This window comes from Diadema antillarum, unplaced genomic scaffold, assembly GCF_040938485.1.
Source record: "Diadema antillarum isolate AM-2024a unplaced genomic scaffold, OU_Dant_1.0 seq00000569_RagTag, whole genome shotgun sequence".
Classification (NCBI taxonomy): Eukaryota; Metazoa; Echinodermata; class Echinoidea; order Diadematoida; family Diadematidae; genus Diadema; species Diadema antillarum.
The window spans coordinates 618,033-632,444 of NW_027271507.1; positions in this window are offsets into that span (position 1 = coordinate 618,033).

Here is a 14,412-nt window from a genome sequence, read left to right on the forward strand (position 1 = left end):
GAGGTATTCAAGTGTCGAAATAACGGTAGGTCTATATAAGGCCCCTATTTGCTTTTCTGATATGTATCTCTAAACATATTTCCGTAGTCGGCGAGGGAGTTGAGTAAAATCCGGAAAGAAATAACAATGACAACCTTTATGGTGATACCTTACAAAAAAAAGAAGCGAGCCTACTAGTGCCCATGATGATAGTGTGAAGAACAACAGGACAACTAAATCACAACTTAGCTTCATAGTGCTCGTACTAAATTATACTACCAAGCAAGCTACTTTAATGGTTAAAAAAATTAAGGAGTATTGCGTAAAATGATACTCCGGTTGACAAAAATGTGAAGTCTATAGTAATATGAGATCCCGTTATTTCGTGTGTGTTCAATTCATCAGTAGACACAATTTCATTTTGTTAAGGTAACCATAATGACGTCACTCAGAAAACTAAGATCGAAATAAAAATGCTAAAAATCGTGGTGACAATTAAAGATAGGCCTGCTTATGAATCAGGAATCATCATGACATTCATTTTCTACGCGTGGAAGAGAAGGATTAAGTTTCATTTCAAGGTGACAAAATTAATATTAGGCCCTATGTTTATGTCCGAGATGCTGATAGTTGGAACACAATCGCCGATGTGTCAAATGTTAACATTTTGTAGGCCTGATCTCTCCGGGTGCTACCTGTACATCACAATAAAAATTTACCGGTAACTTTTCGAAGTGCAGAGTGGGCTTGTGCGATAAGTCTAATGTAGACCTAATTCAAACTTGTTCGTTGTATTGCGCTCGCGTTTATACATTATTGAAAACAAAAATCTTAATCGTGTAAGTATCAACTCATCATAGTAATTACAATCAACTATATTCTGTAAATTTCACTTTGCATTTTGACGTCATGAACGGATCTAACAGTAATCTGAATTACATCAAATCAATAGAAAGAAATAACTGAACCAATTCGAACGAAACTACATTCGATTGAATAATTGATGTCGATGCATACTTCGTTGCTTGTATAGTGTTACTAGCTAGCTGTAAAGGTAGTTCCAGAAGTCACAAGGTATACCACGTGACAAATCTTAAGCTTGTTTCTTCCGACGTTGTAAGGACATAAGCAATGGAGGACGTTGGTAAAGGTCGACAATTCACAACTTTGGACCAAAAAGTTTTAACACAGAGTCATGGACGGCACATTCGTGTTTCTTGCAAGTTCTTGAAGTTTAATGTCGGTCAAATGGGAAGCTGAGAGGCAAAGGACATCAAAACCCTCAACTATACGGACGGCAAACGGGTACTAGCAATTTATATGAATTATTGAGATTTGGGCACTTAGAAAACGTTTACAACATAATTTACAAGGACAAGCAAATTTCCCCCTTGGTGAGCAAAACTAAGAGGGTAGATGAAATGGTTTTCATTTCGCGTAACTCTAAGCCTCTCCATGATGTTTCTCATCATTTAAGACGAATACATGCCTTGATTTCTTACGCTTCATCAAAGGCCAGAAAATGTCAGAAGCCGTAAGAAAATCGCCTGTAGAGTCGAGAGAGAATTAAGGTCACAGCGAGAAGCAATCAACCCTTTAAAAGGTACGGTGAAAACGAGAGCAGACTCTATAATGCTTCTACTTTTTTTTTTTTTCACTTGAGTTTCCTTTTCCGGGCCTCACCTCTCTCCTACACACACACTCTCCCTCGTCTAACCTATTTTATATGTTTTGTCTGTCGCTCTGTCTGTCTGTCTGTCTGTCTCTCTTTCTCCCTCTTTCACTCACTCCCGGTATTCTGGATCACCTCAATTTTCCTTTGCTCTTGCAATTTCATGTAGTATAAAGTTCTCATTAAGCCGTGTTCTACATCACACATTTACTTTTCCTTCATCGTTTTGACTCCTATTTCTAAATTCTATTGCAGTTGTTCCCTCTCTCGGCTCAAAGCAATTTAAAGTTTAGTTTTGGTGATGAACATAAACAAAATATCGTGGTAATATTAAAGGCTTAATTTCTATTTTTATACGTAGTGAAATAAACCAGGCTGCGAGCCCATTTTGACTCCACTGGATCATTTTATTTTCACCGCCATAATGAAAATCAAATACCGCCGTATTATATGACTCATATTTATGATAAGTTGTATTAGAAGAGAGAGGGAGGGAGAGGAAGAGGCAAGGGTCACACACATCTACACGTTTTCCGGTCAAGTGAATCTTTTCCCGTTTTTTAATAGATTACATACCTTACATTGTTTCTTGAATTCTTAGCCGCCAAGCACGCTTCCGGACTAGCCCCCACAACACTAGCTGGAAGACAAGATGACAGTCCACACCTATAGTTGACATACTGTGAATCTTCTCTTATAGGGTAATTCCGAGCCAATTTAAAGTTAGTATAATAATGAAATGAACAGGATGGGTACAATTTTACAAGCGTGCACACAGAGAAGCTTATCAAAATGGAATAAAAAATGATGAAATTATGAAATTGTGAAGTTTTGCTGATTTTCCTAAAACAGTTCTTGAAAAGTCAATATGACTTTGCAAATAGTGAGTTGATGGTGGCATTACCTCACACCTTTCCATATAGGCCTAGTTTGTGCATAAAATTTCGAAGTTTCCATTTTTATCTCAAGCGCAATTATGTTTTCAGTCTCAAATCGTATATTTGACTAATCATTATTTTGAACTTACTCAGCCATGACTTAACATTGTTTTTATAGAATCCTACTTTTCTGGCAGAATGATTCAATTTTCGTCATTTTTTTTTTCACAATCAATGGAAAACTGTTAGGTGATGACATCATCTGAGAGATCATTTGCATCATTTTATCAACTGTCTGCGAGAACAACTTTGAAAAAGAAATAGCGACTTTTTAAAATTTCATAACTTTCTTTAAACCTTTTGATCCAATTTTCATCAGACTCTAATGTACTTGCAAAGTTTCATCCTTTCTTTTTAGACTACTTAGCTGGTCCAGAATTCCTCTTTAAGATTGAGAGTTTGAAGTTTCTTGTAATGCGAATCAGAAGATATGTGTAATGACTACAGAATACACACACACACACAAACACACACAAACACACACACACACACAAGACAAACCAACGAAGCATGGAAGAACGATCCAAAGCGAGTGCAAATGCATAATCTATTCACAGCATTTAAGTGCACTTATACAGAAAAAAAGTCTTCAGCACCGATCTGACGAGATACCCGTAACCTGTAACTCGAGACCACAGACAGAGCCAAAAATCACTAGTGTGCAACTCTGTCCAGACATACACACACACATACACACATGTCCAGACATACACATACACACACACACGCACACACACATACCACGCTCATGACAATTCGACCGATTGAGGGAAAAAACACACCTGTGAGACTATAATTATTTTCAAGTTGAAGGTTAATACCAAACCAAGAAAGGTATATCAATAATGAATAAAGAGGTTTATATACAGTGTATTATTGAGGTTGTCTATATTGACTAGATGTGCATAACCTCTACTTCCTGTCATGACGTAACGTCTCCTTCCGCCAATCAAAACTGATTTTTCCACATACTATTTTAGTACTTCAGTTTAAAGGGTAAAGAGATATTCCAACTTCCTGCTCCCGTCAAGTTCATTGGTAGTCTTTTTGAAAGGCTCTCACGCTGTTGCCAGTGAAGCAAGTCGAACAGTCGATGCCGAGCGCGTCCTCTTGCTGGAGCCTTAATGCTCCTGGCCGATGGCTTGTGTCCGTCTGGCTTGACGGATCGTTTGCTTGCTTCTCTAGCAATTACGATACAGTGTCTTTGAAAAAAGGCTAGATCACTGAGGAGAAGAAAACCCAAAGTGCGGTATGACAATCGAGCATGTAAAGTCTCGCTCTTTGGCCCTCTCTTCCCGTATGATGAGCTGATATTTGATATTACAGATGACTTCCCACCATCCATTTGAGAAGCTGGGAACCTCAGGACCACATCACATGACATCACCTCATAGATCCCCCATCCCTTCCACCTGGTCCCCTGACTACACCATCCGCCTACACTGTGCCCAGGGATACGGTTGCCTTGGGTCCTGCTGAGACCACCCCAGTGCTCGGATAAATGAATTTGCGGCAGCCGTAATTCCAAAATTTAGACACTGTTCAAGCCGACTACACCCCGCCTGGCGCTATGTTTCGCGAAATTATCCCAACAGTTACAATTCCTGATTGTGGTCCAGATTTTCTCGTCCCTTCGAATCCAAGAGGAAATAAGTGCATTGCGGTTTCGCTAATTTGAGTCAAATTAATGTTCAATATGACCCATTAGTTTAGTTTTATATGCCAGATAGAATATCCAGTGTGTAAGTTTCTGATACACCCGCGCGATTCACTTGCGGGCCATCAGCAGCTACAATCATACCGTTTATCTTCAATCCGCAGACAATACAACCCGATTCCATTGGCGACGCAGCGACAGACGCATTATACAAATGAGCAATGACATAGAGATAGATAGATAGATAGATAGATAGATAGATAGATGGATAGATAGATAGATAGAAAAATATATAGATGGATATTATAGATATATAGGTGGGTAACTAAGAGAGGAAGAGAGAAAGATAGGGTATTACTTTGCTTCATTTGGTTTAATCATTCATTAAGTTTCATTTTCGGTGCTATAGTCCAGTCAATGATCAAGTGCTGTTTCCCTTGCGAGCTCTGCTTGAACATATACCGTTACCAGTCGTACAAATAAAACAACAGAGTGACGCCATATTATGCTGAAAACATGGTTTTATAAAATAGAACATTTTATATCGTATTATCAGTGCTATAACCGTACAGGACAATCACATAAAATTACACGAAAATTAACGTAAATGTTCAATGACATAGTGATTTGAAGGATGGCTAGGATGAATTAATTTTTTCGTCAAATTAATATGCTTTGCATTCATTGGATTCATTGTCTTCTTGATTGATCTTAGTGCTTTTGACCCAACTTTTAAAAGGATCGATATTGGAAACTGTAATCATGAATATAATTTTCGTAACGATTATCACATTGCCTTGTGACGTAATAGAAATTTGACGGTAAGCAAAATAAAAAGGTGCGATGTTACACTTAATGCTCGGGTCTAGGACTGACGGGTGCATTTTTCATAAGCATTGGTGATAAGACAGTCAGTTTTCACCCCATGCCCAAATGGTTATCAATGAATCGCAGACACACAATGAAAAAGAGTTTTAATCCTCTTGTGATATACCCATCCTATCCAATTATCGGCATACACTCTAAGAAAGATAGTTTCAACTCTGCACCTTTACCAGTGTCACACTGGGAGCACCAGTCCTTTACGGGTGTAACTTTGCATCTTTCAGACCAGTGAGCACCTTTAATCCTGTAAGCCCAAGGGGGCACATTGTACCCCCTACCATATTTTCATTTGCCACTCCTTCGACCTTAATTCAATTTAAGCCAAAATTGGTGACTTTTCCTGAAATCTTATTGTGAATATTTTGATATGATAATAATATAGCTATGTTTGATATTGCTGATTGCCATGGCAACCGTGAACTGACACCATGTCAGTCAGATTTTGCGTGGTTTTTTTTTCTGTTCCAATTTCGATTAACAATATAATAGTGGAAGGAATGAGCATTTATTTTCTTGTCTGTAATTTGCTGAAGAGGCAAAATAATAAGTAATTATAATGGTTGTGAATGGCCCTGAAATTATGTTAGTGTGCATTCATCCTATAAGGATTAAAGTATTCGAACGGCTTTCTGGTGGTAAGACTGATTACAGTCGATGAAAAGAACCACTGTATTGACTTAATAAAGGTTATAATTGACAAAATGGAATAGCAGTGTTCTTATGCGAGGCATAACGTATCCCGCGTGTGTGCTGGATAATTGAGTTAAGGTGAAGAAGCTTTAAAACCACCGCCGCAAATTGAAAGAAAACATTGTCAGCGCATGAGAGGATCTCGGTCTCTTTATTTTTTTTTTCCTCCTCGCGAGTTTTACCAAGGTAAGGTAACGTCAGATATTACAGGTAGAGCGAAGAATTCAAACCAAGCTCTGCTGGAAAAAAAAAATCACAAAACAAACAGAACAACAATAACAACAACAACGACAACACAAAACAAAACGAAAGTTCCTTTGGGTCTCTCAATCATCTCTTTCCCCGGAGATGTGCAGAGAAGTGGGAGTGGTCATGGTGATACGTCGTGCCGGACAGTAAGATCAAGTCATCAGGGACTCTGCGTGGTCTCTATTTGAGTTTGAGGGGTCCAAGTTCGCCACCGCTGGTATGCTGGCCGCACGCCAATTCCTAGATAACGGACCACTGCTGATGGAAATCGATCCTAAGTGAATCCGCCACTGTCGAACTTGGGGCGCTTTCTGACATCCATGGACATTAAAATTACCGTACGCAGTATAAACATGCAACAAAATGGCAAATTTCATACACATTGCCCTGCAACTCGACAATCACAAGTTAGCATTTTAACTACATATAGATATGCCCTGCTGCAAAGTGATGATTACGTAGCAATTGAAACTTATTGGCATTTTAATACGAGTTGGTAACTCATATGGGCGTTGCCACCGTCAGGTAAGCTTTGCACACTTTGTTAATGATGTCCTCACTTCCCCAGCAGTTTTTAAAAGTAGAGGTCAGGTCTTCTCAGTGTACATACTATGACCAAACTACACACAACGATACACAACATACGGTCATGATGACACATCAGCATATGAAAAGGAGGAATACCCGAATGATATTGACGCTCAACAACTGAGTGAGGCGCTGAATATCTGTATGTCTGTGTATTCACAATAGAAAGCTCGCTGCAGTCAAAATTTACTGTTTTTGTTAGCTTTTAAAGATTAATGTACACAGGAGAGCAATAGATTTACGATCCGAGAAAGAACTAAACGAAATGGTGAATTCCAATTGTATACGTTTGTCGCCTATCAACAAATCAAATGGAGAGTAAAAAAAAAAGGTTAAAATTCATAATGAGAGAAAGACAACAAGGTCCTAGATACTAAAGCAGTTCAGGTTTGCTGTGAATTTTCTTTTTGCTTTTTAAGTGCAACCCATTCTTATCCGCTATATACCAACTTATATCTCCCCCCCCCCCCTAGATACTTGTCTCCATCTGTACAATTTCTGGCTACCAAATGTTTTGACCATTACTGATGTTTGGTGTCATCTAATACTCATAATGTGATCGACATGACACTTGACCAACAAAGGCTTCAATTTTTCAATTCAATTCAATTCAATTCAATTCAATTCAATTCAATTCAATTCAATTCAATTCAAACTTTATTTCATTTTTCGAAAAGAACATGAACGTTTCACTTTCTTTGTTAACAGAGAATAAGGTTACAAAATTATAATCAAAACAAAGTAAATTGAGAAAACATAATTGTGGAACCCTGGGGTAACAAATATGTCGTAATGAAAATTGACTGAAGTGATATAGGCGATATAACATTACACAAAATATCGAAAAATTTCTGGACATCTCCTTCATAGGTCAACGACCCTGCTTATGCAATATGAGCCGTCCATATGTAAAATGAGAGATGGGGTTAAGGAGTCCTGACGCCACGGTAAAAATTGACTTCCTGTGGCGAAAGTAAATCAATCAGACATATTATGTTCGCATCTGATTTTTTTTCTCCTTCAGATTATCATTGTATTTTGTGAGGAGGGGATAAAACCTTCGGTGACTCTCTGTGTTCTGTTTGAATAATGTCAAGATGTGGGAATTGGCAATAAGATCTTGTTAGGACTGTCCTATCACACGCGAAATATATTCATGGCAGCTCAAACATTTCGCGGACAGCATCAACCGAAGTTACACTGAAAATGATCTATTTTATATCTGCACTAATCACTGTATATGGTACGCGGTTTCAGCACTGCTCTACCTAAAAGCACTGTCATTATCACCGCTAGATAATTATGATGATGATGATGATGATGATGACGACGACGACGATGATGATGACGACGATGATGAAGCTGGTGATGACGATATAGATGATGATGGTGATGGTGATGGTGATGGTGATGGTGATGGTGATGATGATGGTGATGGTGATGGTGATGGTGATGGTGATGATGATGATAATGATGACGATTGTAATGACGATGATGATGATGGTGATGATGATGATAATTTGCAGCATTCGGATGGTGCCATATATCTGTTAAAAAAAAAAAAACATTCAAGGAGGCAGACTCCTTGAATTAGAAATTGAATGTCTGGTATAAGTGATGCTTGTAAGTGCTCCACGGAGAAATGATAGGAGGGAGTCCCATACATTCGAGAAGCAGTAGAGGAAAATGACCGGTCTCCATATCCCTTGAGATGTGTCATGGGCATCTGGAGAGTAAGGCCAGATGAACGAAGGCCAGGACGAGGTTGACGTCGCTCAATTCGGATGACAGATGTCCTGGGGCCTGACCATGAATGACCTTAAAAGTGAGCAGTTAGATGGGATCTTGAAATCAATTCTTCGTTATATGGAAGCTTGAAATCAATTCTGTTCTTGACCGGAAGCCAATGTAGCTTTGCCTGGACAAGGGTGATGGGATCGTATACTTGCTCAGCCCAGTGAGCAGATGTACCGCTGCATTCTACAATGCTTGAAGTCTGTTTCTGATATCCATGCTGACACCAAGATCACAAGGGGCATAGTAGATAAATTTAAGGTCTTGTCCATAAGCGTTTGCAGTGGGAATGATTCAAGCCAAGGATATCGTGTCTACGGAGTCCGGAGCATCTTCCAGTATACCACAGTGGTCCAAGTATACTTGGGGGGTATTTAACGAGCAAATTAGAATATCTATTGTAGGACACTTCCCGGCTATGATTAATTCATTTTTGAATGTTTCTATGTCTTCACACCGAAGACGTATTTAACATTTATTAGAAATGTATACAGTTACAAGCGAGTTGGCTATAAGTAGTCATTCTGTGTAAATTCAACGACTGGTGAACAAAAATCATGTTTTATGTCTACCTATTATACAAATAGTTCAAGCAACTCAAAGCAATCCTCAGTAATACGTGACAATATCTTATACTATAAACGGATATTTCTGCTTCATCTCCTTCTTCTTCCCTTTTCTTTTTCTTCATCTTCATTTCTTCTACTCTTTCTTCTCTTTCTTCTACTTTTAGTTTTCATCTTCATCTTCCTTGTTTCTTGTCCTCTTCTTGTGTAATTTCAATCATTATCATCATTGTCCTGTTGTTGTTGTTGTTGCTATTACTCACATATCATTGTTATCGTTACTTATAGCAAGAAAAGTATTCGAAAGCGGACGCGCTCCCATCTAAACGCATTATTCTGGCAAATCCGGGAAAGTGGGGGGGGGGGGGGGGAGGGGGGAGGACTTTGTATGAATGATAATAATCATGGTTCCAGTCGACGCGACGCGATGCGCTTCCCACTCTTTCGGTGCGAGACAGGCAAGTTGAAGGGCAACTGGCGTACACATTTTGCTCAGTACGTATTGAGACGATTAAATCCTCCTCGCGCTGAAACAAAGAAAAGTCTTGGCAGAATGAGAAGAAAGAGAACATCAGGTTCCTGTGGTGCCCGATGTAGTGTAATTCCTATGGGTCTACTTGGAATCCCCCACACAGAAAAAAGGACGGTAGTTAACGAGCCCAATGAATCAGTTATAACCCGCCGAGACGCCCCGCTATTCCAAACCAGGCACCCCTCTCACACAGGACCTCGAATCCTCCCGCTAATATGACCCGTTCGTCGGTCTAAAATGCCACACAAAGTTGATAATATACCTCAACGTTTCAATTTGAAACACACAAATAGACGGAAATCGATAATCATGAGCTACTCTATTAAAATCATTAGTGCTATTAGGTAATCACGACGCACCGATAATTTCGATGTGAAGGTCACTGTCACGATATAGACAATGAATCGTCCTTCATCCTTCATTTCGTTCTTCAAATGCATAAAAGCATTAGCATAGAATGCTTGGCAAGTCGCACAGACTCATATTGAAACCGGTAACCTACTTTTGCACGTCAGCCAACTTGACACCAGGACAAAGAGTGAGCATATAAATTGACACACAATACTTTTCTTTGTATGTCCTCATTTCTTCGAAGGAGACACCAAAAGGGCAATTCCACGGCAGCCCATAAATAGACTCTATCGGATCCAAGACAAGGTGTTTCCTTTTATACGCAGTTGACATGACAGACAATTGTCTTCCTATTAAGGGTGTCGGTTAGGTGAAGACGACGTCGCAGTTCGTAAAACGGATGGCGTCATCACCAACATCCTGATTCAGCCGCAAACTAAGAACCTTAGTGTTCTTCCTTCATTTTTATTTCGCAATATTATGACGACATCAGAAAGTCGATACGGTCACTGAGAAGTAACAAGTCTCATGCCTGTGGATTATTAATGGGGGATGTCCACCAGACCACAGAATCGACAAGGAAACAATAGGCTGAATCCACATGATAGAAATATCACGCACTTCTTAATATCATATATAATGTCGAAAAATAATGAAGGGATAGCACTTTTAACGTAGTACAATTTTTTTTGTCTACATTTCTACTGTTCGTTGACTATACCTCATTGCTGTCTCTACGAAAACAACAATGAAATTTTCTTCTTTATCATTCTTCATAATCAATCCAGCTTAGCGGATGTTTGCTGCAGCGCTTCGTGTTATCTCAAGACAATTGATTGTACAGGAGATGAGTGGGTGCACGTCTTCTTCGAAATTTGTCCGTGGGAGAATCCTCCTTTCATGAGACCATGGATGTTCATAGGACATGTGATCCACTACTGGGCATAAACATCCTGATTTCGTCATAACGCTGGAGGCAACCATGGGCTATGTTTTCACTCACTTTGAATTCGCGACTTGACAACAGATGACGATAGAATTCTCAGTCACGGTTACTCCCCAGAGCTATCTTTCCCCAATCTAAACCGTTGAAGAAAACGAAGCCGGAAAAAGTGAGGCATACAACGTGCTTGCATTAAACCATGGAGGTAGAACAAAGAGGGAAATTTCATGCATCGGATACATTTCCTTTGATACTTTCAACGAATTCACAATGGTAGAGTTCCAATCATCATCATGGGTTTCAAATCCTCCTCACTCGCAATATGAAGTCAATATCTAATTTGAAAATATAGAAAAAAACCACCCCGGTATATAGTTAACGGGATTTAACTAAAGACAAGTTACCATATTTTGTAAAGTCAGTCACCATGAATAATTTCTTTGGATCCGAAATGCGATAAAAAAAATCATGAATTTTGAATTCATAACGGGCAAAATGTGATTTTGTGTTTATGTTTAGTACTTATGATATTTTCCTTACATTCCAACTTCTTTAGGGATTATGTTACGTTCTGAGCATTTCATTAAGCTGTCCCAGACAGTCTGGATATATTTTGAATGTCTGATAATGTTCAGCATTCTTATAGCCAAGTTAAGAATAGAAATAATATTACAGCAGAAGCACGTTGATAGACACGTGCACCAGCCTACTTAATCGTTTCGAAAGTGTCTAAATTGTTTGATTTGGGGTCAACCGACGTCTAGCATGAGCTGACGTCACGATATACAATATCACAGCACAATTATTATTTTGCTCATTCTTTTTTTTTCTCCTTCCAAGAGATCGGCACTTTCTTTTGATGCAATGATCCGAAAGGGCATATTTCATAAAGAAGTGCCGTCAACTAAACATTTTGACAAAGTAGAATGGTGAACAAGGTACAGTGCATCCTTCACTGTCGAGACGCTAACCTGCATTAACCCTAACTGTGCTAGGGACTTTGGAGAGTGCGTACAATGCTATGGCAGTTTCCTCGCCAATCGGCACTCAAAACACACACAAAAGGTTAAGTCACGAGGTAATGCAAGTCATGGCAAATTATTTTCATGACCTGATTGCCCACGTGAATAACTGGCAGCGATATTACTATGGAAGTGCATGTCCAAGTCAACGCACTCTGAAACGTCTAGACCAAACATTTCCACGCAGTTTTAAGACCATCGTTGGAATTGCAAATCGATGGCCCAATTTAGCACTTCTCTGCGTGGAGGTTGTTCTATTGTTTAGGAGCACATGTCATGTAACTTGGTTATCTGTCCAACGGCTTCTTTAAAAGAGATTGTACTAGTTGATAGTTGAAGGTACTTTACTGTAAGCTAATCTGACATAATCTGAAAACTTGAAAAGGATACTCTTCTCGTTTTTATTTTCTTTAACGATTTAAGCATCTCGTAAGAATTGCTCTAGCCTATCGCCCAATTTAATTCTGGTGCACACCTTGAATATGTTGTCTGAAATCTTCCCCTATGAACTTCCGTTTTAACAAGGGATAAACCACCGTATGTGAGCGGAAGTTATCCTCCGCACTCGCAGGGAAACTCCCGATCGTTCAGCAATGATTCCGTCATAGGGAGACTTCTTACATAGAATGGGACCTGCATTGGACTGTAGGTGCTTCAATTGATCATAATTGATGGTGAATTTCTTTTCTTGTGTAAAACGTTATCATGGTTTATAGTGGTTGAACTAAAGATGGAAACATCATGATCGCTAGCCAGGATACTTAAAGCTAATATTGTTCATGACCCACAGCCGATATTGTTTGACGCCGACTGCGGGGGGGGGGGGGGGGGAATTATAGGACAAGAGATAATATACATACTTTGTTTTGAGAGTCTCTGCTTAAAACTATGGGCAGATGTGACTCTAAAATAGTACTATATTTGGAGTCAATTCTGACCATAATTTTAACCGGAAACTTTTTAACCGGAACAAATTAGGCAGAGTACATTTGTTTTATATTTGGTATTTTTTTAAAAAATGACAAAAGAAGGAAAAATGTGAGGGGATGCTGTGAATGTGTGGTGGATGCGATGTTGTGGAGAGATCCTACAGTGACCGTGTGAAGCAGTGTACGATGTCAGAATTGCTTTGTGATGTCACAGTTGCATTGTTAGGTACGACGCAGCACGCGATGTCAGAAGTGTTTTGTGGTGTCACAATTGCACTGTTATAATCATACATTTCACGAAGTGACATACAAAGCAGTGCGCGATATCAAAATTGCTTTGTGACGTCACAATTGCATTGTAAGAAATAATTGTTACATTTCATGAGATGACCGACGAAGCAGTGCGCGATGTCAGAATTGTTTAATGATGTCACAATTGCACTGTTAGAAATAATTGAAATAATTACATTTCACGAAGTGACATACAAAGCAGTGCGCGATGCCAAAATTGCTTTGTGATGTCATAATTGCATTGTTAGAAATTATATTTCACGGAACAGAAGCAGCGCGCAATGTCAGAATTGTTTTGTGATGTCACAATTGCTTCGTTAAAATTCTTACATTTTTCATGAAGTGACTGACGAAGCAGTGCGCGATGTCAGAAATGCTTTGTGATGTCACAATTGCATTGTTAGGAATTGTATTTCACGGAGTGACATACGAAGTAGCGCGCAAAGTCAGAATTGTTTTGTGATGTCACAATTGCTTTGCTAAGAATTGTCAAATTTCACGGAGTGACATACAAAGCATGTCAGAATACCTTTGTGATGTCACAATGGCTTTGATAGAAATTGTTACATTTCACAGAGTGACTGTCCGAAATAGTGCGCGATGTCAAAACGGCTTTATTTCATAATTGCTTCGTGACGTCATTTCACAAATAGTGTACTGTTTAGAAAGGGTCGTCATGAGCAGTGACGTCATTTCCGAAATAGTATAGGGCTATTCAATAGAGTGTCAAACAGGACCACGCTCTGAAATAGTTGAAATACATAATCCGCGGAGCTCTTTTAATAAATGACTAAAGGAATAATATTTGATCCAAAATATAAACAGATAAACATTGTTTCTGATATGCACTATCACCCACACTAGACGAAATGGCGACATCCTATATAAAGTTTATGAAATATATCAACCCAAACAGAACAGAGAAATGTTAGATACTATTTCATTTTTCCCTTTGTGTAACCGACATGTAAGTGATCCCCAGATTAATCCTTGTTGGTATTATTAATCGTTACAGAGAGAAATTTCTCCTCCATAAACCTCGCCTCTTCCTTTCTCTCTTCTCTGGTTCCAACTCCTTATCAAAATGATGAACACCTCTTACGGATACAAGTATCATATATATTTTTTTTTCACTGGAAGAACAATCAAAAGAAGAACAGCTCATAACTTCTCTTTAAAGACGACACCAAATGCTCTCTTGTCAACCTTTCACCTATTCCATCTCCTTCAACCTTCATCTCGTCATGCATGCAAAGATCTCAGCATCACTCAAAACCTCACGCCAATTCCAAGTTACAACCGATAGTCATTCATGGTGAGATCCCT